Source organism: Triticum urartu, chromosome 6 (genome assembly GCF_003073215.2).
Source record: "Triticum urartu cultivar G1812 chromosome 6, Tu2.1, whole genome shotgun sequence".
Taxonomy (NCBI): Eukaryota; Viridiplantae; Streptophyta; class Magnoliopsida; order Poales; family Poaceae; genus Triticum; species Triticum urartu.
The window spans coordinates 552,015,315-552,038,875 of NC_053027.1; the positions used below are offsets into that span (position 1 = coordinate 552,015,315).

A 23,561-nucleotide genomic window follows, 5' to 3' on the forward strand; every position below is an offset into this window, starting at 1 on the left:
TTTTCTTAATACTGCAGGGGCTGTTATTGATTGCAACAAAGGCAATGTCACTTTTCATGTTAATGGTAATGAGCATACGGTACACTTTCCGAGGAAACAACCTCAAGTTCATAGTATCAACTCCATTGGAAAAATTCCATCGATTATAATTGGAGGTTTTGAATTTCCTCTACCAACTGTCAAAAACAAATATGATATACTTATTATTGGGGATGTGCATATCCCCGTTGAGGTAACTTAGTGCTATTCGAAATTTCTCTGGTTTCATGATTATCGGAATGAGTTTGTTAACAAGACTTGATCAACCTTGTTAGTGGATTCTTTTTGATGAGCATGAGATGGATGAAACTAGAAGCACAAACTTTTGTACCCTCTCTATACTTTCTGTTATTTATATTAAATAAAGTAAAAATAGTATTTTCTGTCTGTTTCCTTACTTATCCATGCAATATAAAAATATCCCGAAAATAAAAGTCCTCAGAATGACATGCCAATTTAATATTATTTTTTCGAGAATATTTGAGGATTTACTGTGCAAAAATTACCGCGGGAGGAGCTGCCACCTGGCCACAAGGGTGGTGGGCGCCCCCCTAGGGCGCGCCCCCTGCCTTGTGGGCCCACGGTGGCCCTCCTCCACTTATCCCAGCACCCATCTTCTTCCTCTGTCTCACACAAACCCGAAAAACCAACTCAAGCACGAGTTCCAGCCACTTTTGTTGTGATTTTCGATCTCCTTGCTCAAAGCACCTCTCGCAAAACTGCTTGGGGAGATTGTTCCTTGGTATGTGACTCCTCCATTGGTCCAATTAGTTTTTGTTCTAGTGCTTTATTCTTTGAAAATTTGTGCTGCATAGGTGACCATGTTCTTGAGCTTGCATGTCAAATTTATATGGTTCTAAGTAGTTCTAATGCTTGATATAGGCTCTAGGCACTTGTAGGAGTAGTTCCTATCAGTTTTATTGAAGTTGGTCCACTTTTGTTTGAAGTTACTAAAAATTTCAGAATTTTTCAGAGAAAAACAATATGCTTAGGAAGATGTTCCAAGGTGGTTCCTCTAAGAAGCAAGGACCCAGGATTGCTATGCGCGATGCTGACGAGGATCCACCAAGAGATGCTCCAGTACGGCCTTGCGAATGGCCGTCGGAAAATTTTATGGACCGTGCGGGAATTAAAGAAGAATTCAAAGCATATTTGTGCAATGCCGGTCTTGAGGATTTTGAGGCTAACAAATGCCCCCAGTATCATGATCTCACAAGTTCATTTGTGAGGAGGTTTGAGTATTCATCTTTGCGTAATTCTCCTTCAGTCATGTTTGATCTCTATGACAAATCTTATACCATGGACTTAGAGGATTTCACTTCTGCTTGCAAACTTCCATCATGGGCTAGTGTTAGGGATCCCCCTAAATCTGAATTTAGAAACTTTCTTGCTAAAATAACTGTGGGGGAATCTAGAGATATAACGCAGGCTACCATAGGGAGCATTCACTTTCCTGCTATACATTATTCTGCTCTCTTCGTCGGTAGATGCATAAATGCTAAGAATGAAGCATGTCACATGTGTGTCCCTGATCTTAGCATTCTTAGGAGTGCTGTGTTAGGAGACCAATCTTATCATATGGGAGCCATTGTAGCTTGTAGGTTGCATCATAATAGACATAATGGAGATTTCTTTGGAGGAATTTATGCAACCCGCTTAGCTCATTTTCTTGAGATAGACATTCGTGAGGGTGATATGGAGTTGCCTCCTGCATATTTAGATTATGACTCTATGGCTTCGCACCAGTTCGTCGAGAGGCCTGAATCACTTCTCTTATATCGTTTAATTTTTGATAAACGACGTGTTTTCCATATTACTCTCCCTGCTCCCGCCTTCTTTGATTCACAGACAAAAGGAAGATATGTTATTACCAGAGAGGAGGCAGAAGAGTATGAGAGGAGAGCGGAGGCAGCTCGACTCCACACTGCAGCTCAGCAGGCGATAACCGCTGCACATCAGTATGATCCCAACTATTCTTCCTCATCACAGTACGACCCCAACAATTATTATTATGGATATCTGCCAGGCCAGCCGTGGCCATAGACCAACTTAGGCCAAAAGCCTAAGCTTGGGGGAGTACATATTTCTCACCGACATTACATTTATGTTCACACACACTCATTGCTAGATGTCGGTGCTCATACTTTTTCACTGTAATATCCATGCTAGTTTATTTTCTTGTTCCTGCTTTCTTCTTGTGTGTTTGCTAAAACTTAACAAAAAAACAAAAAATCAAAAAAAAAATTAGTAGTAGTTTATTTTTCTGTTGTAGTAGTAATAACTAAAAAGAAAACCCAAAAATATTTCCCGTTCTTCTTTTTGCTTGTTGGGAGCTTTCCCGTGTAAATAGTTTTATTTCTTTTCTTTTCTTTGGGGGTCCGTAGGAGAAGACCATAATTAAATTGTTAAAGTGGCTCTTATATGCATTATTGTTGATTTAACCAAGAGCCCATATTGCCTTGTCTTCTCCTGTTTATTGAATGCTCACAGATTCCAACTTAGTCCAATGCACGTGCACTCTTATTATTGTTCACACTGTTCGGTCGTGCAAGTGAAAGACAATTATGATGATATATGATGGACTGACTGAGATGAGAAAAGCTGGTATGAACTCGACCTCTTTTGTTTTTGTAAATATGATGAGTCCCTCGTTCTTGATTCAGCTTATTATGAATAAACATGTTTGCAATGACAATTAGAGATCATAGTTGCTTGTGCCATGCTTGATTAGCTATGAGTTATAATGGTTTACCTTGTGTGCCAACATGCTATTGAGATGATTATGATGTGGTATGATGGGGTGGTATCCTCTTTTGAATGATTTAAGTGACTTGACTTGGCACATGTTCACACATGTAGTTGAAACAAAATCAACATAGCCTTCACGATATTTATGTTCATGGTAGATTATATCCTACTCATGCTTGCATCCAATGTTTATTAATTTTAATGCATGTACATGGTTGTTGTCGCTCTCTAGTTGGTCGCTTCCCAGTCTTTTGCTAGCCTTCACTTGTACTAAGCGGGAATACTGCTTGTGCATCCAATCCCTTAAACCCCAAAGTTATTCCAGATGAGTCCACCATACCTTCCTATATGCGGTATCTACCTGCCGTTCCAAGTAAATTTGTATGTGCCAAACTCTAAACCTTCAAATAATCATTCTGTTTTGTATGCTCGAATAGCTCATGTATCAACCAAGGTTGTCCTTATCTTCCGTGTTAGGCGGGTTATTCTCAAGAGGAGTGGACTCCGCTCCTCACTCACGAGAAAATGGCTGGTCACCGGGATGCCCAGTCCCATGCTTTATGCAAACTAAATCAAAATTAATTGCAAACAAAACTCCCCCTGGGACCTGATGTATATTGGACGCACTCGTTGTTTCAAGCAAGCCATGGATTGATGCTTGTTGGTGGAGGGGGAGTATAAACTTTACCATTCTGTTTGGGAACTGCCTATAATGTGTTTAGCATGGAAGATATCGTCATCTCTTAGTTGCTACATTGACAATGAAAGTATACCGCTCAAAATACAATTTATCTCTATTTCGAAACCGAGCTCTGGCACCTCTACAAATCCCTGGTTCCCTCTACGAAGGGCCTATCCATTTACTTTTATGTTGAGTCATCACCCTCTTATTAAAAAGCACTAGCTGGAGAGCACAGCCGTCATTTGCATTCATCACTGTTAATTTATATTGGGTATGACTAAGATTGGATCTCTTTCATCATGAATTACAATGTCTAGTCCGTCCTTGATCTTTAAAGGTGCTCTGCATTTATGTTTTGCGGTCTCAGAAAGGGCTAGCGAGATACCATCTTGTTATATCATATTATGATTGTTTTGAGAAAGTGTTGTCATCCGAGATTTATTATTATGACTTGCTAGTTGATTATGCTATTGATATGAGTAATTGTGAGACCTGAGAATTATTGCAAATGTGGTTAGTTATGATCTATGCTAAAAACTTGAATGCTGGCTTGACATAGTTACAACAACAAGAGCAAACAGAGTTTGTAAAAGTTTTTCTTTCTTTCTTTCAGTTTGTCAACTGAATTGCTTGAGGACAAGCAAGGGTTTAAGCTTGGGGGAGTTGATACGTCTCCGTCGTATCTACTTTTCCAAACACTTTTGCCCTTGTTTTGGACTCTAACTTGTATGATTTGAATGGAACTAACCCGGACTGACGCTGTTTTCAGCAGAATTACCATGATGTTGTTTTATGTGCAGAAAACAAATATTCTCGGAATGATCTGAAACTCCACGAAACATCTTAGAAAAAATAAAAAAAATCCTCGCCAAAGATGAAGACCAGGGGGGCCACACCCTTCTCACGAGGGTGCCCCCCCCTAGGGCGCGCCCCTACCTCGTGGGCCCCCTGGATGCCCTCCGACGCCAACTCCAACTCTATATATTTGCTTTCGGAGAGAAAAAAAATGAGAGAGAAGAAATCATCGCGTTTTACGATACGGAGCCGCCGCCAAGCCCTAAAACCTCTCGGGAGGGATGATCTGGAGTCCGTTCGGGGCTCCGGAGAGGGGGATTCGTCGCCGTCGTCATCATCAACCATCCTCCATCACCAATTTCATGATGCTCACCGCCGTGCGTGAGTAATTCCATCGTAGGCTTGCTGGACGGTGATGGGTTGGATGAGATTTATCATGTAATCGAGTTAGTTTTGTTAGGGTTTGATCCCTAGTATCCACTATGTTCTGAGATTGATGTTGCTATAACTTTGCTATGCTTAATTCTTGTCACTAGGGCCCGAGTGCCATGATTTCAGATCTGAACCTATTGTGTTTTCATGAATATATGTGAGTTCTTGATCCTATCTAGCAAGTCTATAGTCACCTACTATGTGTTACGATCCGGCAACCCTGAAATGACAATAATCGGGACCACTCCCGGTGATGACCATAGTTTGAGGAGTTCATGTATTCACTATGTGCTAATGCTTTGTTCCGGTTCTCTATTAAAAGGAGGTCTTAATATCCCTTAGTTTCCAATAGGACCCCGCTGCCACAGGAGGGTAGGACAAAAGATGTCATGCAAGTTCTTTTCCATAAGCACGTATGACTATATACGGAATACATGCCTACATTACATTGATGAATTGGAGCTAGTTCTGTGTCACCCTATGTTATGACTGTTACATGATGAACCGCATCTGGCATAATTATCCATCACTGATCCGGTGCCTACGAGTTTTCCATATACTGGTTCTCGCTTATTTACTTTCCCGCTGCTACTGTTACAATCACTACAAAATACCAAAAACATTACTTTTGCTGTCTTTACTTTTGTTTCCGCTACCACCACTATCATATGACTTTGCTACTAAACACTTTGCTGCAGATACTAAGTTTCCAGGTGTGGTTGAATTGACAACTCAGCTGCTAATACTTGAGAATATTCTTTGGCTCCCCTTGTGCCGAATCAATAAATTTGGGTTGAATACTCTACCCTCGAAAGTTGTTGCGATCCCCTATACTTGTGGGTTATCAACGGCAGCGTCACGACGCCTGCTGTAAGCCGAGCGCCCCGATAAACGGCACTCGGCTTACATCGCCTATTTTTCCATAACCAGATTTTCGTGTAAAAAATGTTTTTAATAATGTGGTCCATTTTGAGCCGGTGTAGGAAGGTTCGGGACATAGGGTGCCCGTCTCCCCCCCCCCTCCGCCCCCACGTTGAGCCGGCGGGAGGGAATCTCTCAAGTGTGGTTGAATTGATAACTCAACTATTAAAGCTTATAAATATTATTTGGCTCCCCTTGTGTCGAATCAATAAATTTGGGTTGAAATACTAGCCTCAGTGACTGTTGCAATTCCCTATACTTGTTGGTCATCAAAACTATTTTCTGGAGTGTGTGCCGAGGAGCATAACTTTGTTTATTAAGTTCACTTAGGAGTTAATTATTCGTTGCACTGTATCTTTACTGTGAAGAATCTCAGGGATTCCAAAACTAAGATCATGCCCTCTGAAAAAGAGAGGAGGTAAGGAACTTCCAATTAGCTCTACTCTCGATTCGCCCTCTGTTTTAAGTCAACTTGTGACACCACCACATACTTTACATACTCATATGTCACACACAGTAGGCACTGATTTTGCTATTGATGATACTTATGATGATGCTTCTACTTTGCTTCATAATATTGTTCCACTTGGTGAATTATTGGATTCTCATATTGCTCAAGCGAAAGAAAATGAAACTACTAAAAATTCTCAAGGGAGGAGAAGACAACTCGGTCTCCCCTTCAAGGCCATGGAAAAGGGAGACACTTTCTATTCTCAGCTTTATCCTGATGTTTCTTTATTTGATATTAATGCATTAAAGGCCGTTGAGGCAATCTGTGCTCAAAATATGGCGCTCGCTCAAGAGGTTATTGCATTCGAGGAACAGAACTGTGCACTTTGTGAGATCATCAGAAAGATGAATGAGTTGGCAGCATGGAAGGACAAGGCCACCACTTCATTGCCACCACCGAAGAAAGAAATGGGTATGGGCACCACCCTTAGCTTATTCCAAGCTTGGGGGAGGTGCCCCGGTATCATATCACCATCACTTTTATTATCATTATTTATTTTAGTTCGATCTTTAGTTACTTCATGATTTAGAAGAATAAAAGTTTTAGTATGAAGTAGTTTTCGAGTGCTTGTTTTGTGATCGTCCTATCTATCTATGTAATCATGAGTGAGAGTTATATAATAAAAATTAGTTTGAGTTTTGTTACTTTACTTTCTTGCATCAATCATAGCATGAAAATAAAAAGATCATGTGCTAATCCCATGGGGAGTAATGACTTCACATACAAGAAGTATAGTTGATAAAATTTATTGGAAGTTGACAAACATAGCATTGGTCATTGATGCCATTCATGAAAGAATAATAAAGGAATAGATATTTCACATATAAATACACTATCTTGGACATCTTTTATGATTGTAAGCCCCCATTAATTATTTTCAAGCTTGATCAAATAGTTGATGTTGGACAAGGAAGAGAACGTAATGAGTTATGTTTGCTTATATTTACACAGAAGTTATACTGTCGTGGATCCTCTAACATGTGGTGCTTGCTCATAATATTTTTCTAGCCAAAATTTTGTAGTGGGTAGAGATACTACTTATGCTTCCAAATACCCTTAAACCCAGTTTCTTGTCATGAGAGTCCACCAAATCTACCTATGGATTGAATAAGATCCTTCAAGTAAGGTGTCATCGATGCAAAGCAATAAAATATTACTCTTAAATATGCATGATGTTTTATTGTAAGGAAAAATAAGTTTTGTATGAACTTGTGATGGTGAAGAAGTAAAAGCGACATACTGCATAATAAATGTCGCTACCACAAGGGGCAATATAATGCAAATGATAGGCCCTTAATGCAAACGAGCATCACTTTTTAGCAGAGATACACAAGTGGTATCTCTACTATTGACTCTTGCATTAAGGGGTAACCCAAATGAAAAAGCGTATGACAACCTCTGCTTCCCTCTGTAAAGGGTCTATCTTTTACTTTTTAGTTTTAACGTTTATGCAAGAGTCAATAGTATTCATTCATATTCCGATTTCAATTATTCTACACTTGGTAATCATCATGCGGTAGGGAAAGATTCAGGCACATATATCCAGTTGGATGTAGGTGATCATGAGTTATTATTGTTGACATTATCCCTAAGGTAAACGAGTTGGGAGGTGAAACATTAAACCCCCATCTTCATGTGTGTCTGATTGAACTGTTTGTTCTAAAAATATGTTTTGAGTGTCAGCAATCATGGAAGACTATATGATAGTTGAGTATGTGTAATTTGCTAAACCAAAAGCTCTTACATAGACTCTTCCCGTAAATATGATGAATTGTAATTGCTTTGATGATTGAGAACATAATTTGTTAGTTTTCAAGAAAGTTTATTGTTTATACTTCAGCTTGTGGATGAACTGTTACTTGATCATGAGAAGTTTTATGATGGATAATTGTTGTTATAATAATGGTCATGATGCTTCTAGTTCTATATTTTGTTTTATCGACACCCCTCTCTATAAACATGTGGTCATGATTATCGAGTTCGGCATTCGCTTAAGGACAAGTGAGGTATAAGCTTGGGGGAGTTGATACGTCCATTTTGCATCATATTTTCCTACTATTATTTATAATGTTTTTGATCATTATTTCACTTTATGATGCAATTCTAATGCCTTTTCTCTCTTAATATGCAAGATATACATGAAGAGGGAAATTGCCGCTAGCTGGAATTCTGACCAAAAAGAGCTACATCAGATATAGCTATTCTTCGAAGCTCCAAATGACCTAAAAATATGGAGATTTATTTTGGAATATATAGAAAATACTGTAAGAAAACACCACCGAAGAAGATAAATGGTGGGCCCACAAGGCAAGGGGCGTGCCTTGCCCCTTGTGGGGCCCACAGAAGGCCTCCGGTGCCCCTCTTCTGCCATATGAGGTCATTTTCCCTCAAAAAACAAATAAGAGAAGACTTTCGGAATGAAGCACCGCCGTCTCGAGGTGGAACCTGGGCAGGAGCACGTTTGCTCTCCAGCGGAGCGATTCCACCGGGGATACTTCCCTCCGGGAGAGGGAAATCGAAGCCATTGACATTACAACGATCCTCTCATCGTGGGAGGACAAATCTTCATCAGCATTTTCACCAGCACCATCTCATCTCAAACCCTAGTTCATCTTCTGTATTCAATCTTTGCCTCAAAATCTCAGATTGGTACATTTGGGTGGCTAGTAGTGTTGATTATTTATTTGTAGTTGATGCTAGTTGGTTTATTTGGTGGAAGATCATATGTTCACATTATTAATCAAAAAAATATTCTCCTATGATCTTGAACATGTATATGATTTATGAGTAGTTCCGTTTGTTCTTGAGGACATGGGAGAAGTCTTATTATAAGTAATCATGTGAAGTTGGTATTCATTTAATATTTTGATGATATGTATGTTGTTCGTCCGTTGGTGGTGTTATGTAAAATGTCGATTACACGACACATTACCATAGTTGGTCCTAGGGGAAGGCATTGGGGAGTAGTAAGTATATGATGGGTTGTGAGAGTGATAAAAGCTTAAAGCCTAGTTTATGTGCTATTCCGTAAAGGGCAGATTTGAATCTATATGTTTCATGCCATGCTTAGATTTATCTTAATTCTTTTTTTGTAGTTTTGGATGCTTGCTAGAGGGGGTAACCATAAGTGGTAACAGCAGTCTAGCACCGGTCCACCCACATATCAAATCTATAATCTATAATACTTAAATAGTTGATCCCCACTACTTCTAATTCTCTCAACATGCAAGCCATTCACCTCACCAAGTGTGCCACGTCAGCATCCACTAACAATATTTTTCAGCCCATGCAATACTTCTAATTATCTCAACATGCATGCCATCCACCTCACCAAGTGTGCCGCATCAGCATCCACTAACAATATTTTCAGCCCGTGCAAACCTTATTTCATTATCATTAATTCTCTCAACATGCAAGCATCCCACTCCACCATAATCTAATATATTTTTCAGCCCACGCAAACCATACCAATATGTTTATTTTTGTCACTGGCCATATGTAGTAGATTAGATAATTATTTAATTTATTTACTTCCAAAAGGTTATGAAATGCCCTGATTTACACATAATGCAAGTACGGAATATTTATATAATAAAATTAGTAGCTTTTGATTTAGATCTTTTCCTTCATATGTAAGTCGTCTGTAATTAATCTTTATATTTCCGCAGCAACGCGCGGGGTAATTACCTAGTTATCAAAGTAGTGAATGCTAATCAACTAAACATAATGGACATGACTGGTGAAATTTTCATGTGTCCTCAAGAACGCTTTGCTCACTATAAGAAGTACTTCCGACTTGTCCTTTGCTATAAAAGGGATTGGGCCACTTTGTTACTATTGCTACTTGCTACAAATTATCTTGCTATCAAACTATACATTACTACTACTTACAGCACTTGCAGAGAATACCTTACTAAACCTCTTATCAATTCCTTGCTAAAAGGGATGGCAACATGTCATTGGATAATAATATGTAGCATTAATCACCATGTTTAATTAGAGATTACAGCGGGTAGAAGAGGTGTTACACCGCTGCATAAAGGGGAGAGAGTTGGTGTTGACGGTTCCCCAAGCGGCGCTTCGGCGCCACCAGAAGAGAGGGGAGAGAGAGCCCCTCCTTCTTGCTTCCCCTAGATGGGAGGAGATTTTACCCTCTGGTCCATGACCACCATGGCTCTCAGAGGTCAGGAGCCCCTCCGAGATTGGATCTCTCTCCCTCTGTTCTCTTCTGTTTCGTGTTCCTATTTTCTGGCCGAAAACTATTTCTTAAATATCCGGAGATTCGTAACTTCGATCGGGCTAAAATTTTAACACGTTTTTTCTCTCGATATAAGCTTCCTTGCGGCCGAAGAAGGACCCCAACCGACTTACGAGGTGCCCACACGGCAACCCCGCGCGGCCAGGGGGTGGTGGCGCCCTCACGCCTTATGAAGGTTGTGGGCCTCCGTTTGCGTTGATTCCACCTCCCAAAAATCACATATATTCCAAAATAATTCTCCACAAAATTATATCGCGTTTGGACTTCGTTTGATATGGACTTTCAGCAAAAGAAAAAACATGCAACAAACAAGAACTGACGCTGGGCACTGGATCAATATGTTAGTCCCAAAAATAATATAAAATGTTGTCAAAAGTATATGAAAGTTGTATAATATTGTCATGAAAAAATCAAAAATTATAGATACAAACGGAGACGTATTAGCATTCCCAAGCTTAGTTCCTGCTCGTACTCGAGTAGGTAAATGATAAAAAGATAATTTTTTAATGTGGAATGCTACGTAACATAATTTTGATCATATGATCTAATCATAGCATGAATATTAACATACGAGTGATTCAAGGCAATAGTCTACCATTTGATATAATAAAGACATCAATACTCATGCATACCAACAAACAATCATGCCTTTCACAATAAAAATGCTAAAAAAACACTATCCCTATAAAATCATATAATCTTGTCATGCTTGATCTTTCTAACACAAAGTATTAATCATGTACAACCCCGATGACAAGCCGAGTAATTGGTTCATACTTTCTAACACGCTTCATCTTTTTCAACTTCCACGCAATACATGAGCATGAACCATGGATATGGCACTATGGGTGGAATAGAATGCGATGATAGAGATCGATAAGGAGAAGTGAAAAATGGAGAAAGTCTCACATCAACTAGGCGGATCAATGGGCTATGGAAATGACTATCAATCGATATCAATGCGAGGAGTAGGGATTGCTAAGCAATAGATGCACTAAGAGCTATAAGTGTATGAAAGCTCAACTGACAACTAATTAGGTGTGCATCCAACTTGCTTGCTCATGAAGACCACGGGCATTCAAGAAAGCCCATCATCAAAATATACAAGCCAAGTTCTTTAATGAAAAATTCCCACTAGTATATGAAAGTGAGTACATAGGAGACTCCATATGAAAAATATGGTGCTGCTCTGAAGCACAAGAGTGGTAAAAGGATAGTAACATTGCCTCTTCTCCCTTTTTCTCTCTTTTTTGGGGCTCTTTTTGGACTCTCTTTTTTTATTTTTATTTTCTTTTTTGTCCGGTTCCTCGTCCCAACTTGTGGGAGAATCATATTCTCCATCATCCTTTCCTCACTAGGACAATGCTCTAGTAATCATAATCATGACACTTTTATTTATTTATAACTCAATATTACAACTCGATATCTAGAACAATATGACTCTATATGAATGTCTCTGGCAGTGTACTACTATGCGTGCCAGTGTTTATTGCCTTGCGTGAATTGGCAGGATAATAAACTTTCTGTTCTTGCAATGATCTAGTGTAACATGTATGATAATGATGAACGGTGGCTGAGCCACAAATACTATGTAAGCTATATGATCACGTAAAGCAATATGACAATGAAAATGTATGTCATAATAGCAGAACGGTGGAAGTTGCATGGCAATATATCTCGGAATGGGGCTATGGAGATGGAATGATAGGTAGTAATGATGGTTGTTTTGAGAAAGATATAAGGGCAATGTGGTTTGGATGATAGAGAGTATCATATCATGAGGTTTGGATGCACCGGTCAAGTTTGCACCAACTCTCGAGGTGAGAAAGGGCAATGCATGTTACCGAAGAGGCTAGCAAATGGCGAAAAGGTAAGAGTGTATAATCCATGGATTCACATTATTAGTCATAAAGAACTCACATACTTATTGCCAAAGTTTATTACCCCTCGAAGTAAAGTACTACTACGCATGCTCCTGGGGGGATAGATTAGTAGGAAAAGATCACCGCTCATCCCCGACCACCACTCATAAGACACTCAATAATAAATCATGTTCCAACTTCATCGCATAACTAGAGACTATGCGTGCATGCTTCGAGAATCACAATCCTTAACACCAATATTCTTACTAAACCACAATCATTCAATAGTACCTCCCACATATCAACATCTTAATGTTGCAAAACTATTGCAAGGAATCAGAAATATCATATTAAGTGATCTACAAGTTTCATGTAGGATTTTATGACTAACCATGGGAATGACCAATTCCTGTTGATTCTCTATATAAGTGAAGCATGAGAGTTCAACTCTTTCTACAAAAGACCACGCTCTAATAAATATAAGTGAAGCTTTCTATATGTAGAGAAACATGCATCCAAACTTCAAATGATATAAATGAAGCACATGAAGCATTCTCTATAAGGCCATACTCAAAAGGTATAAGTGAAGTGCAAACAGCATTCTAGAAATTAACCAAGGACTATCACATGCCAGCATGGTGCATTACTAAAAGAAAAAGAAAAAAACACACAATGCTCGAAGAATTTACGCATATCATGTGAACAAAACAAAAACTGAGACATACCGATAATTATCGAAGAAGAAAGATGGGATGCCTTCCGGGACATCCCGCTTAGACGCCTCCTTGAATATTTACTGGGTACCTAAGCTTGAACTCTTGCCTCTCCTTATTCTTCTTATATCGATACCTCCTCGATTTTCAAACACTACATCCACAAAAAACTTAACCGTCATGTCTTGCTGTAACATTATTGTATAATTATAATCAAACATTACCCACAGTACGCTATCACAATTCTATGGCTCTCGAGTTAATGGGGCTACAGTCTGTGAATGGTACATATACTTTTGTAACTCAAAAAAATCTGAAAAATTAGTACAAAATAAACAATTTGCATAGTAATACTGTGTAAAAAATTCAAAAACTTTGACGTCGGCGGGAGGGGAAGACCAGCACTTCTCTTCCTTTCTGTCTGCTATGCCTGCGGGCGTGTCAGTTTCGTGCTCGTCGTGGCGGGGCATGGACTCGGCGATGTGCTCCTCGTACTCGGTCTCGCCGAACACCGCCTCACCCGAGTCGTCGCTCTCCTTGTAGGCGGCTTCCACCTCCACCACCTGCCGGCGGTGCCGCCACCGCGCGTGGCAGATCTCGCGAGCGAAGCGATAAGACTCGAGCAACGCCAGGTGCGCGACCGGCGCGACAACCCTACCAGCGACAAGCTGCTCCTTCGCCTGCACGTGCTCAGGAAGTGGTGGTTATCGGCGGCGCCGGCCTATGTCTCCTAGAACCGCTCCTCCTGCACCATGTTCATGTAATGGGCACGAGCCTTCGCCGGTTCGTCGACGACGACGTCCTGCATTGGGACATCATCGTCCTCCGAGCTTTGGCGGGGAGAGATCGATGGTGGGAGAGGTGCCTCAAAGGTGGGCGACAGACTTCCAAAGAGCTTTGACGGGGGAGAGATCCATGGGAGAGGTGCGAAGAGGGCTCGAAGGTGGATGACAACGACTATGGCTGGGGAACCAGTTTTTATATGACAGACGGGTGGAGCCGAAGGAGACACCGCAGCACCTCATGTCAATGTGAGTAGCGTTCAACCGGCACCAATGAGCAGTAGATTTCGTTATGGACAGGCATGATTGCGAACGCTGATCGAAAATGTTTTAAATCGAAAGTGATTGATCGATTGATCGATGGTTACAGAGAGTATATATATCCCTTGGAGAGATGCGACAATCCCGAAGAGATGCATCAGTTCCAGGAGGACGGGAGAGAGGCGACGGTTGCGACGGACACAGGCGTCCGTGCGGGCGCAACCGCTCATTCGATGGGCAAGGGGAGATTTCCCTTAATTACATATTATAGTTTAATCTTAACACTCCCCCTAATCTACGCTTGACCATGTAGAATCATCTTCACGATTGTCCGGGAAGCTCTATCATCTCAAAAGATTCTCCTTCAAAAAGTTCTTCATAAAATCTTTGATGAGATCCTGAAACATATACTCACAAAGAAAGACATCATAATGTGATGTCATTAAAATAAGGATATCTCAAGAAGAGACTCCCCCTGACACCTGTAAGTCCCTAAGTCTCCGCATACCAATTCCATGAACACATTTCTGGAACGTAGAATTTGGTAGAGACTTGGTAAATAAATCAGCAAGGTTGTCACATGATTTGACTTGCAGAATGCTTATTTCCCCGCTTTTCTGAAGATTATGGGGGAAAAACCATTTAGGAGAAATATGCTTGGTGATATTACTCTTGATGTATCCTGTTTGCATCTGCGCAACACAGGCCGCATTATCTTCATAGATAATGGTAGGTGATTTTATCGAACCCATTCCACATGACTGTTTTATGTGGTTTATCATTCTGCGAAGCCATACACATTCGCATGTTGCTTCAAATAATGAAATTATTTCAGAATGATTGGTAGATGTTGCCACCAGAGTCTGTTTCGAAGACTTCCATGATATAGTAGTGCCACCATGTAGGAACACGAAGCCGGTCTGAGATCTGGCATTATGGGGATCAGACAAATAGCCGGCATCTGCATATCCAATCACATCAGAGTCCTGATTTTTCCGGAACTGAAAAAATAGGCCAAGATCCTTTGTGCCTTGGAGATATCTAAAGATATTATTCACTCCAGACCAATGACGTTTGGTGGGAGCTGTGCTATGTCTAGCAAGTAGATTCACTGCAAATGCAATATCAGGTCTTGTGCAATTTGCAAGATACATAAGCGCTCCAACAGCACTAAGGTATGGAACTTCAGGTCCCAACACCTCTTCTCCATCATCCCTTGGTCTGCACGGATCTTTCTCTACGTCTAGAGATCGAACCACCATGGGAGTTTTAGATGGATAGGATTTGTCCATATTGAATTTCTCCAATATTTTCTGGATATAGGCAGATTGGTGTACCATGATTCCTGAGGGAAGATGCTCAAGTTGAATACCTAAGCAAAATTTGGTTTTACCCAAATCCTTCATCTCAAATTCCATCTTTAGGTGATTGTGTGCTTCATCAATGTCTGGTGTGCTGTCGATGATGTTGAGATCATCAACATACACATAAATGATGCAAAATCCTGTAGAGGACTTCTTGATGAAAACACATGGGCAATCAGCACTATTGGAGTAACCTTTCTGAAGAAGGAACTCACTGAGTCGGTTGTACCACATCCGTCCCGACTGCCTTAAGCCATATAGTGACTTATTCAGCTTTACACAATACATGTTGCATTTTGCATTTTTATTCGGGACAGAGATTCCATCAGGAACCTTCATATATATATGTCCGAATCTAGTGACCCGTAAAGATATGCGGTCACGACGTCCATCAACTGCATAGATAGACGATTTTGCACTGCCAAACATATAAGATATCGGAAAGTGGTTGCACTCATTACTGGAGAATATGTTTCAGTGAAATCAATGCCGGGTTTCTGCGCGAAACCTTGTGCTACGAGCCTTGCTTTATATCTCACCACCTCATTGTTCTCATTCCGTTTCCGGAGCAAAACCCATTTGAATCCCACAGGGAAAACACTGGGAGGTGTAGGTATTGCTTCAGTGAATACCTTTCTTTTGTTAAGCGAGGCAATTTCTGCTTGGATTGCATCCTTCCATTTAGGCCAGTCAGAGCGCTTTTGGCACTCAACGGTAGACCTTGGATCATGATCAGTGAGAAGGGTATCTGCAATCTTTTCAGCAAAAAATATGTTGACAGTCATAGTCTTACGGTCAAATAATTCTCCAGAATCAACATAGTTGATGGAAATTTCCTGCACCCCTAGTGACTCTTCATGATTTCCCAATACGATCGAGTCTGGGTGTTCCGATGTCCCAGTCAGCTTGTGCATACTAGAACTGGGTTGTGGAGGTTGCCCTTCCACTGGGTGTATACTACCCATCAGGTGTTTGTCAACGTTGAGTTGACCTGCATTTACTGACTCCGAGGTTTTTCTCCTCGATTTCCTTTGCTTCTTGCTAGAAGCATGCTCCAGGTCAGAGGCCGTACTACTCCCCCTCTTTTTAGGAATAGGGAGTTGAGTGGTTTTTATTGGTACCTCCACTCTTTCTGGCGCGTTTCTGGCCGGGTTTAAGGATTTTGTAACACCTTTCAAATCAGTAAATAAATCTGGCAGATTATTTGCAAGATGTTGCAAATTAATGATCTTCCGAACTTAAAGTTCGGTCTCATGGGTACATGGATCAGAGAATGAAATGGAATGAGCATTCCAATCAATTTCCGGGCATTCTTTCTGGTACTTGAAATCTCCCCCTAATGCCGGAAAATGTTCCTCATTAAATATGCAATCAGCGTGACGGGCTGTGAACAGATCCCCAGTCAGGGGTTCCAGGTACTTAATAATTGACGACGATTTGTACCCCACATAGATCCCCAACTTCCTGTGTGGGCCCATAGATGTCTGATGTGGTGGTGAGATCGGGATGTATGCAGCACATCTGAACTTACGCAGATGGGAAATGCTTGGAGGATTTCCACGTACCAATTCTAGAGGGGAAGAACTGTGATATGCAGTTGGCCTCAATTGTATCAAGTCAGCAGCGTGTAAAACAACGTGACCCCAACAAGAGGTTGGCAAGTTGCAATTCGTCAACAAAGGTCTTGCAATGAGTTTGATCCTCTTAATCAATGCTTCAGCCAAACCATTTTGTGTATGGACATATGGAACAGAGTGCTGAACTTCAATCCCCAAAGCCATGCAATAATCATTGAAAGCACGTGAGGAGAATTCTGCAGCATTGTCCATTCGAATTGACTTAATTCGACTTTCAGGATAATGGGCTTGCAACTTAATGACTTGCCTCATTATCTTGGCAAATGCATGGTTTCGTGTGGATAGAAGACACACATGTGACCACCATGTAGATGTGTCAATCAGAACCATGAAATACCGAAAAGGTCCAGATAATGGTTGAATGGGACCACAAATGTCTCCTTGAATATGTTCAAGGAACTGAAGTGGTTCAGCTTGTATTTTTGTGTGAGGGCCTCAAAATTAGCTTTCCCGTGGCACAAGATGTGCACACAAAATCAGAGGATTGAGGAAATTTTGACTCAAGCAAATTATGACCAATGGAATTGCTAGTAATTTTTCTCATCATCCCTATTCCAGGATGGCCTAGGCGATCATGCCAGGTTTGGAATGCATTAACATTCTAAAAAATTACTTTGTATGCAACATGTTCCACGGGTTTGATGTACGTATAGTACAAACCAGACGATAGAGAAGGAATTTTCTCATGTACCTTTTTGCCATATCCGTCATCTTTAGTAAAGAGTAGATACTCCTCTTTGTTGTCTTCATGGGTTTCAATATGAAAACCATTTTTACGGATATCTCGATAACTGATCAGGGTACGTGCAGAATCGGGATACAGTAAAGCATCCTAAATTGTCACATATGTACCACTTGGGAGGGTGAATATGGCACGTCCAGTACCAACAATCACAGTATCGCGTCCAGCGATAGTTAGAATATATCTCCATTTGTCTTTTTCAGAGTTTGGAAATATTTCATCTCCCTCAGTATGGAGTTTGTGGCACCACTGTCCACAAGGCATAATTCCTCTTCCATCGGATTGTCCCCGTAGAAAACTATATAAAACAAATAATTTTCAATAAGAAAACCTCATAGTAATATATAGAATACAATCTTTATTATATCAAATGTGCTGATACAATACAATATAAAGACAACAACAAACTTATGTTCTTATTACAATCATCACAAATGGACATAATTAAGTAGATCACTAGGAGATTGAGGGACTAGTCGAAGTCGCCAAACACGTCGTTTGCGGTGTACTCAATCAACGTGTTCTCCATTTCAGCAGTAGCCTCAGGCAGATAAGGAATCACGGCGTTGCTCGGTCCAGGAGGAACATCGTGCGAACCACCAGCTCCTTTTGCGCTATCCGGATGAAGGTTGAAGTTGGCTTCAAACCTTTTCCCTTGAGGTGCTTTGCGTCCCTGAGATTGCTGGTACAGCATAACCAGATGCTTGGGCATTGTGCACTTTTCAGTAGAATGCGTGGAGCATCCACACTTGTTGCAAAGCTTAGATTTATCAAACCTGAGCTTTGAAGTGCCTTTTCCCTTGTCTGGGTATCTAGATCTCCTGTTCCCATTGCGCTTTCGCTTATGCTCGAAATTGGATTGTTTACCCCGAGGGGTACCATTAAACTTCTGTCTATTTGCAACATTCAAATGGACTTCAGGTAAAGGTTGTGCCCCAACTGGGCGCTGAGAGCCATTCTTAGCGAGTAGCTCATCATGCTTTTCAACCTGAAGTAACATGTGAATAAGCTCGGAATAGACAGTGTAGTTACGAGCACGGTATTGCTGTCGGAGGATCCTATCTGAAGGGAGCATAGTAGACAAAGTTTTCTCTATCTTCTCCCCCTCAGTAGGTTCCTTCTCACAAAAACGCAATTTGGAACATATCTTATGAACAACATGATTGTACTCACCGATGGACTTGAAATCCTGAAGACGGAGATGAGTCCAATCATGGAGTGCTTCTGGCAGGACTACTGCCTTCTGCTGTTCATACCTCGTTTTGAGGGCCATAAATAGAGTACTAGGAGATTCCTCCTGTAAATACTCAGACTTGAGATCTGGATGAATATGGTGCCTTATGATGAATAAAGCAGCATAATTCTGCTATTCTGTCAGCGGAGTGGCCCCATCCGGGAGAGGAGTCTCCGGGGGTTGTATTGCACGCGCTATCCCACGGGACGCAAGACTGGTCTTGATGTCCATAGCCCATGTAGGGTAATTGTGGCCATTGAGGGCAAGCTCCTCAAACTCTTTGGCAGTCATCTTCGCCTACATGGGAGAACCAGAGATAATTAATTTACGGGTGGTAAATTAGAAACCATCATGGTTGTGTAATAAGAATGCAAAATTTTGATACTCAAGTGTAAACTTGAAAAATTCTCAACCTCAATTGTGTGAACATAACACTTTGAAGATCACTTAGATCTCACAGTAATAGGCTACATCGCCATTACCTTGTGTATGCTACAATTCAAATATAAGGAATACACGTTGGAGGTAATCGTTTGTCGAGAATGACAAAGCGTAGACCTCACAGTAAGAGAGGACAGTCTGCAAATAAGCAGTAGATCACAACTCATTACCTTGTGATTCCAAATAAAATGAGGGAGAAACATTCAAAAATTTGCAAGTTTGATATGCGAGAGAAGATCTCAATCGCAAAGACTTGTTCGATAAAAATGAGATGTGGTAAACACATGAAACATGTCATTCTTCCCAGATGAAATCTGGTACTTTATTTATATTATCAATCCATTACATAATATAAACACACCTACTAATAATTACACAAGTCCTAACATAGAATAAATCTAGAACAGGACTAAAATGTAAGTAGTAGTCAACCTAAGTACTAAACGGTACTAAACATAGACTAAAATTGCACAAATACAATAATTAGTACTAATGTTAAGAAAACAGAGAAAAGGGAAAAAATCCACACTTTCTGGCCGGCCCACCCGCCACAGCACTGCACAGGGGGGGGGGGGAGCCGCGAGCGCCTAGGCCTGGGCCTTTGGCCGGCCCACACGCCACCGCACCGCACAAGACAGGGGGGCGGGCGGATCGGATAAGGGTCGGAGTATCCAAACCCCGCACCACCACCTCTGCTCGATCCCCACCGTCACACGGCGGCGCCGGCGGGAGGAGGGGCCGCCGCAGGCCCTCGCGATTCCAGTGGTCACCGGCGTAGCACCGACGACCCATCCTCGTCCGAAGAAGAGTCGACGACGACGTGATCCGCGCGAGCTGTCCCTGGTGCGGCGCTGGCGAGTCCAAGGCTCGCCGGAGCCCACGAGCCGGCGCGGCGGGCGGGACGGCGTTCGAGGGCTGCGACGGCCCGCCCGAATAGGCGGCCGAAGCGCTGCTCAGTGCGGCTGCTCGAGCCAACGGCCGTCTCCTGTTGAGGCGTGGCGGTGGCGGCACCGTCCTCCATGCCTGATCCAAGGCGGACGACTCCGGAGGCACCGGACGGCGCAGAGACGAAGGCGAGCGCCTCCTCCTCGTTCACGACGGCGCGCATCAGCACGGGAAGTATCCGGGCGGGCCGGCGGCCTCGGCGGCGGGCGTTGGCGTCGTCGGCGCGAGCCACGCGGCCGGCGGAGGAGGTAGTGGAGGCGGAGATCCAGGGGGCGGTGCAGGCGCGGCTGCAGCCCTGTGCACCATGGAGGCGCTCGGGCCGGCCACTAGCCAGGGGTCGAACCCCATAGGCACCTGGCCACGGGCACACGGGGCACCATCATGGGCGCGTCCAGGGGCGAGGGGAACACCGCGGGGGGCACGTCCAGCGGCGCGGTGGCGGCCAGGAGCGCCACGTCCAGCGACGCTACGGCCGAATCGACGGATGGCTTGCATCCGGCGACGGAAACGGTGATGGCCACCAACTCCATGGCGGCAAAGGGCAATGAGGCGGTAGCGGCGACCATCCTCGTGGATCAGACAAAGGAAGGAGACGAGGCCTGTCATCTCCCCGACGACGAGTGCTTCCTCTCTTCTCCTTTTTCTGTTGCCTTTTGCTCTCGCTGGTTGTTCTTCGCGCTGATAACGTGTTTTAAATCGAAAATGATTGATCGATGGTTACAGAGAGTATATATATCCCCTGAAAAGATGTGACAATCCCGAAAAGATGCATCGGTTCCAGGAGGACGGGAGAGGCGACGGTTGCGACAGACACACGAGAGGCGTCCGTGCGGGCGCAACCACTCATTCGATGGGCAAGGAGAGATTTCCCTTAATTACAGATTATAGTTTAATCTTCACAGAAAACACACGAGGGGATGTGGCTTTTGGTGGGTAGGGGCCTCTTAGCCATGGATACATAAGAGCATCAAGAGGTTGGGGCATAACAACTTTCTGCTGTGATGCAAAAATCTCAATGATATAATTACTAAAACCATTTATACTGATTACATTGACAGAATTTACTATTTCAACACAAACAAATACACATTACCCATTACAACGTAAGAACAGTCTGAAGCAGAAGCCGAATAGAATGTAGCACTAGCACAAAATACATTCACAAAAGGCTCAAATACAGAAATATCTATCCAATTAGATGAAATATGGTCCTCAACAATGTATAGCTAGGTTTGTGTAGAATTAAAGCAGCATCAATCTATGCGACCAGTGGCCACGACAGCTTGGCCAGGAAGATCTTACAACTGACACAATTCACTCATCTATGATCACCTCAAGAAACCTGGACAGTGCTCATGTTGGAAAGAATGTCCAAAACCAATTTTTTATAAACACATAACTGTATCACACGCACGATTTCAATAACACAATAAAAAGAACTAGAATGGATCAGATTTCTGGCTTGGAACCCTCTGATAAGGATTTCATGTGCGCACATTATAATCATAGTCGATCATTTGGGGAAAGGATCTTCACTTCCATTGAATTTACAAATCAGAGCAGAAAAACATAAGTAAAATACCAACGGTACAAACATAGAGAGAAGAGAGGGATAGAGATTGTTGGACAATGGATCAGATTTCCGGCTTGGAATCCTCTGATAAAGGATTTCATTTGCGCACAGTATAATCATAGTCGATCAGCTGGGGAAAGGATCCTCACTTCCATCTTAACCAAAAAAGCAATCTCCGACAAGAAACTCGGCAAACCACTCCAAATAGTTTAGGACAGCCATCACAGGACATCAATCCATAAAGCCCCGTGCTGTTTAATGCTGGCCGGTGTTTCCGCTCATCTATGCTCCCCTCTACAGGATGACCAAACTATAAACAACAGGCCATCCTTCCAGTTGTGAAGCAACAAACACAACATTTGTTCAGCAATCAAGCAGAAAAAACAAAAAATCCAGTTCTAGCGGATGAACAATATGATCAACAATAATCCTCAGTTCAGGTCTCCAAATTGCTTCCGCATCGCACCATAGTGCATCAGAAGAACGAAAGTATTTAGTTTGATCATCATCGGACAGCTTCCAACATCAGATAAAAAAGCACTAAAACAAAAGAAAAAGAACTAGCATGTTTGATGACAGTGTTTATCAACACATAAAGATGCAATGGCTCAGATTTGTTTAACAGGTTTTTCAGTCATGAATTTCCAGAAGCAGAACTGGCATGTTTGCTGGCGGGTGTTTCCGCTCATCCATGCTTCCGTCTACAGGATGACCAACTGTAAACAACATGCCATCCTTCCAGTTGTGAAGCACCAAACACAAAATTTGTTCAGCACTCAAGCAGAAAAAACAAAAAATCCAGTTCTGGCGGATGAACAATAATCCTCAGTTCAGGTCTCCAAATTGCTTCCACATCGCACCTTAGTGCATCAGAAGAACGAAAGTATTTAGTTTGATCATCATCAGACAGCTTCCACCATCATATAAAAAAGCACAAAAACAAAAGAAGCAGAACAATGTTTGATGAATTTTCAGTCATGAACAATGAATTTTCAGAACAATGTTTGATGTATTTAGTTTGATCAACAATGTTTGACAAAAACAAAAGAAGATGCAAAGGCTCAGATTAGTTTTACAGGTTTTGCAGTCATGAATTTTCAGAAGCAGAACTGGCATGTTTGCTGAAAGTGTTTATCATCACAGCCATGGTCAACCAGAACACATAAATCTAAAAGAATGACAATAGTGAGAGTTGATCTTTTTGGCTCATATTAAGAAATTCAACCATGTTTTCCCTTGTCCTTCAAGAACTAATCAGAAGCACGGGTAAGATTCAAATCACTGCCACTAAACAAAAGAACATAAGAGATGGGCATATGTGCAGACAAGATAACATGATAAAAGTCATTTGACGTTGATGGGTGACATCAGATAATAAGCGGAGTTTTGTAAACATATGAATGATTCAGTGCTTAGCATATAATATTTAACATCATTTGCCACCCTGGGTTTGATAGTCTTTATTGGAAAAAACAAGGAAGACAAATAGAGCGCTTTGTGCAAGGCATCAAATAATAAGATGAGATTAATAATCCACACATGGAATTTTCCATTGAGAGTGTAGGATATCAGATCATCACTTGCCAGCTCGAAAATCCAAGAACAATATCTGAGTAGAAAA

The 23,561-nt window shown here is 41.8% G+C and overlaps 6 non-coding genes and 3 pseudogenes across 6 annotated transcripts; all 9 read right to left on the reverse strand.

Moving 5' to 3' along the window:
• Positions 1-21,811: 21,811 nt before the first annotated feature.
• On the reverse strand, positions 21,812-21,909 carry LOC125517726. The gene has a single exon (XR_007287769.1). It is a non-coding gene; the product is annotated as a small nucleolar RNA Z103 (small nucleolar RNA).
• An 87-nt stretch (positions 21,910-21,996) lies between these two features.
• On the reverse strand, positions 21,997-22,095 carry LOC125517728. Its single transcript, XR_007287772.1, has one exon. It is a non-coding gene; the product is annotated as a small nucleolar RNA Z103 (small nucleolar RNA).
• A 270-nt stretch (positions 22,096-22,365) lies between these two features.
• On the reverse strand, positions 22,366-22,456 carry LOC125517729 (annotated as a pseudogene).
• An 85-nt stretch (positions 22,457-22,541) lies between these two features.
• On the reverse strand, positions 22,542-22,640 carry LOC125517712 (annotated as a pseudogene).
• A 119-nt stretch (positions 22,641-22,759) lies between these two features.
• Positions 22,760-22,850, reverse strand: LOC125517730 (annotated as a pseudogene).
• A 144-nt stretch (positions 22,851-22,994) lies between these two features.
• Positions 22,995-23,089, reverse strand: LOC125517710. The gene has a single exon (XR_007287753.1). It is a non-coding gene; the product is annotated as a small nucleolar RNA Z223 (small nucleolar RNA).
• A 53-nt stretch (positions 23,090-23,142) lies between these two features.
• On the reverse strand, positions 23,143-23,227 carry LOC125517809. The gene has a single exon (XR_007287814.1). It is a non-coding gene; the product is annotated as a small nucleolar RNA U36a (small nucleolar RNA).
• A 73-nt stretch (positions 23,228-23,300) lies between these two features.
• LOC125517749 lies at positions 23,301-23,384 on the reverse strand. Its single transcript, XR_007287783.1, has one exon. It is a non-coding gene; the product is annotated as a small nucleolar RNA R16 (small nucleolar RNA).
• A 56-nt stretch (positions 23,385-23,440) lies between these two features.
• Positions 23,441-23,528, reverse strand: LOC125517751. Its single transcript, XR_007287785.1, has one exon. It is a non-coding gene; the product is annotated as a small nucleolar RNA R16 (small nucleolar RNA).
• Positions 23,529-23,561: the final 33 nt, after the last annotated feature.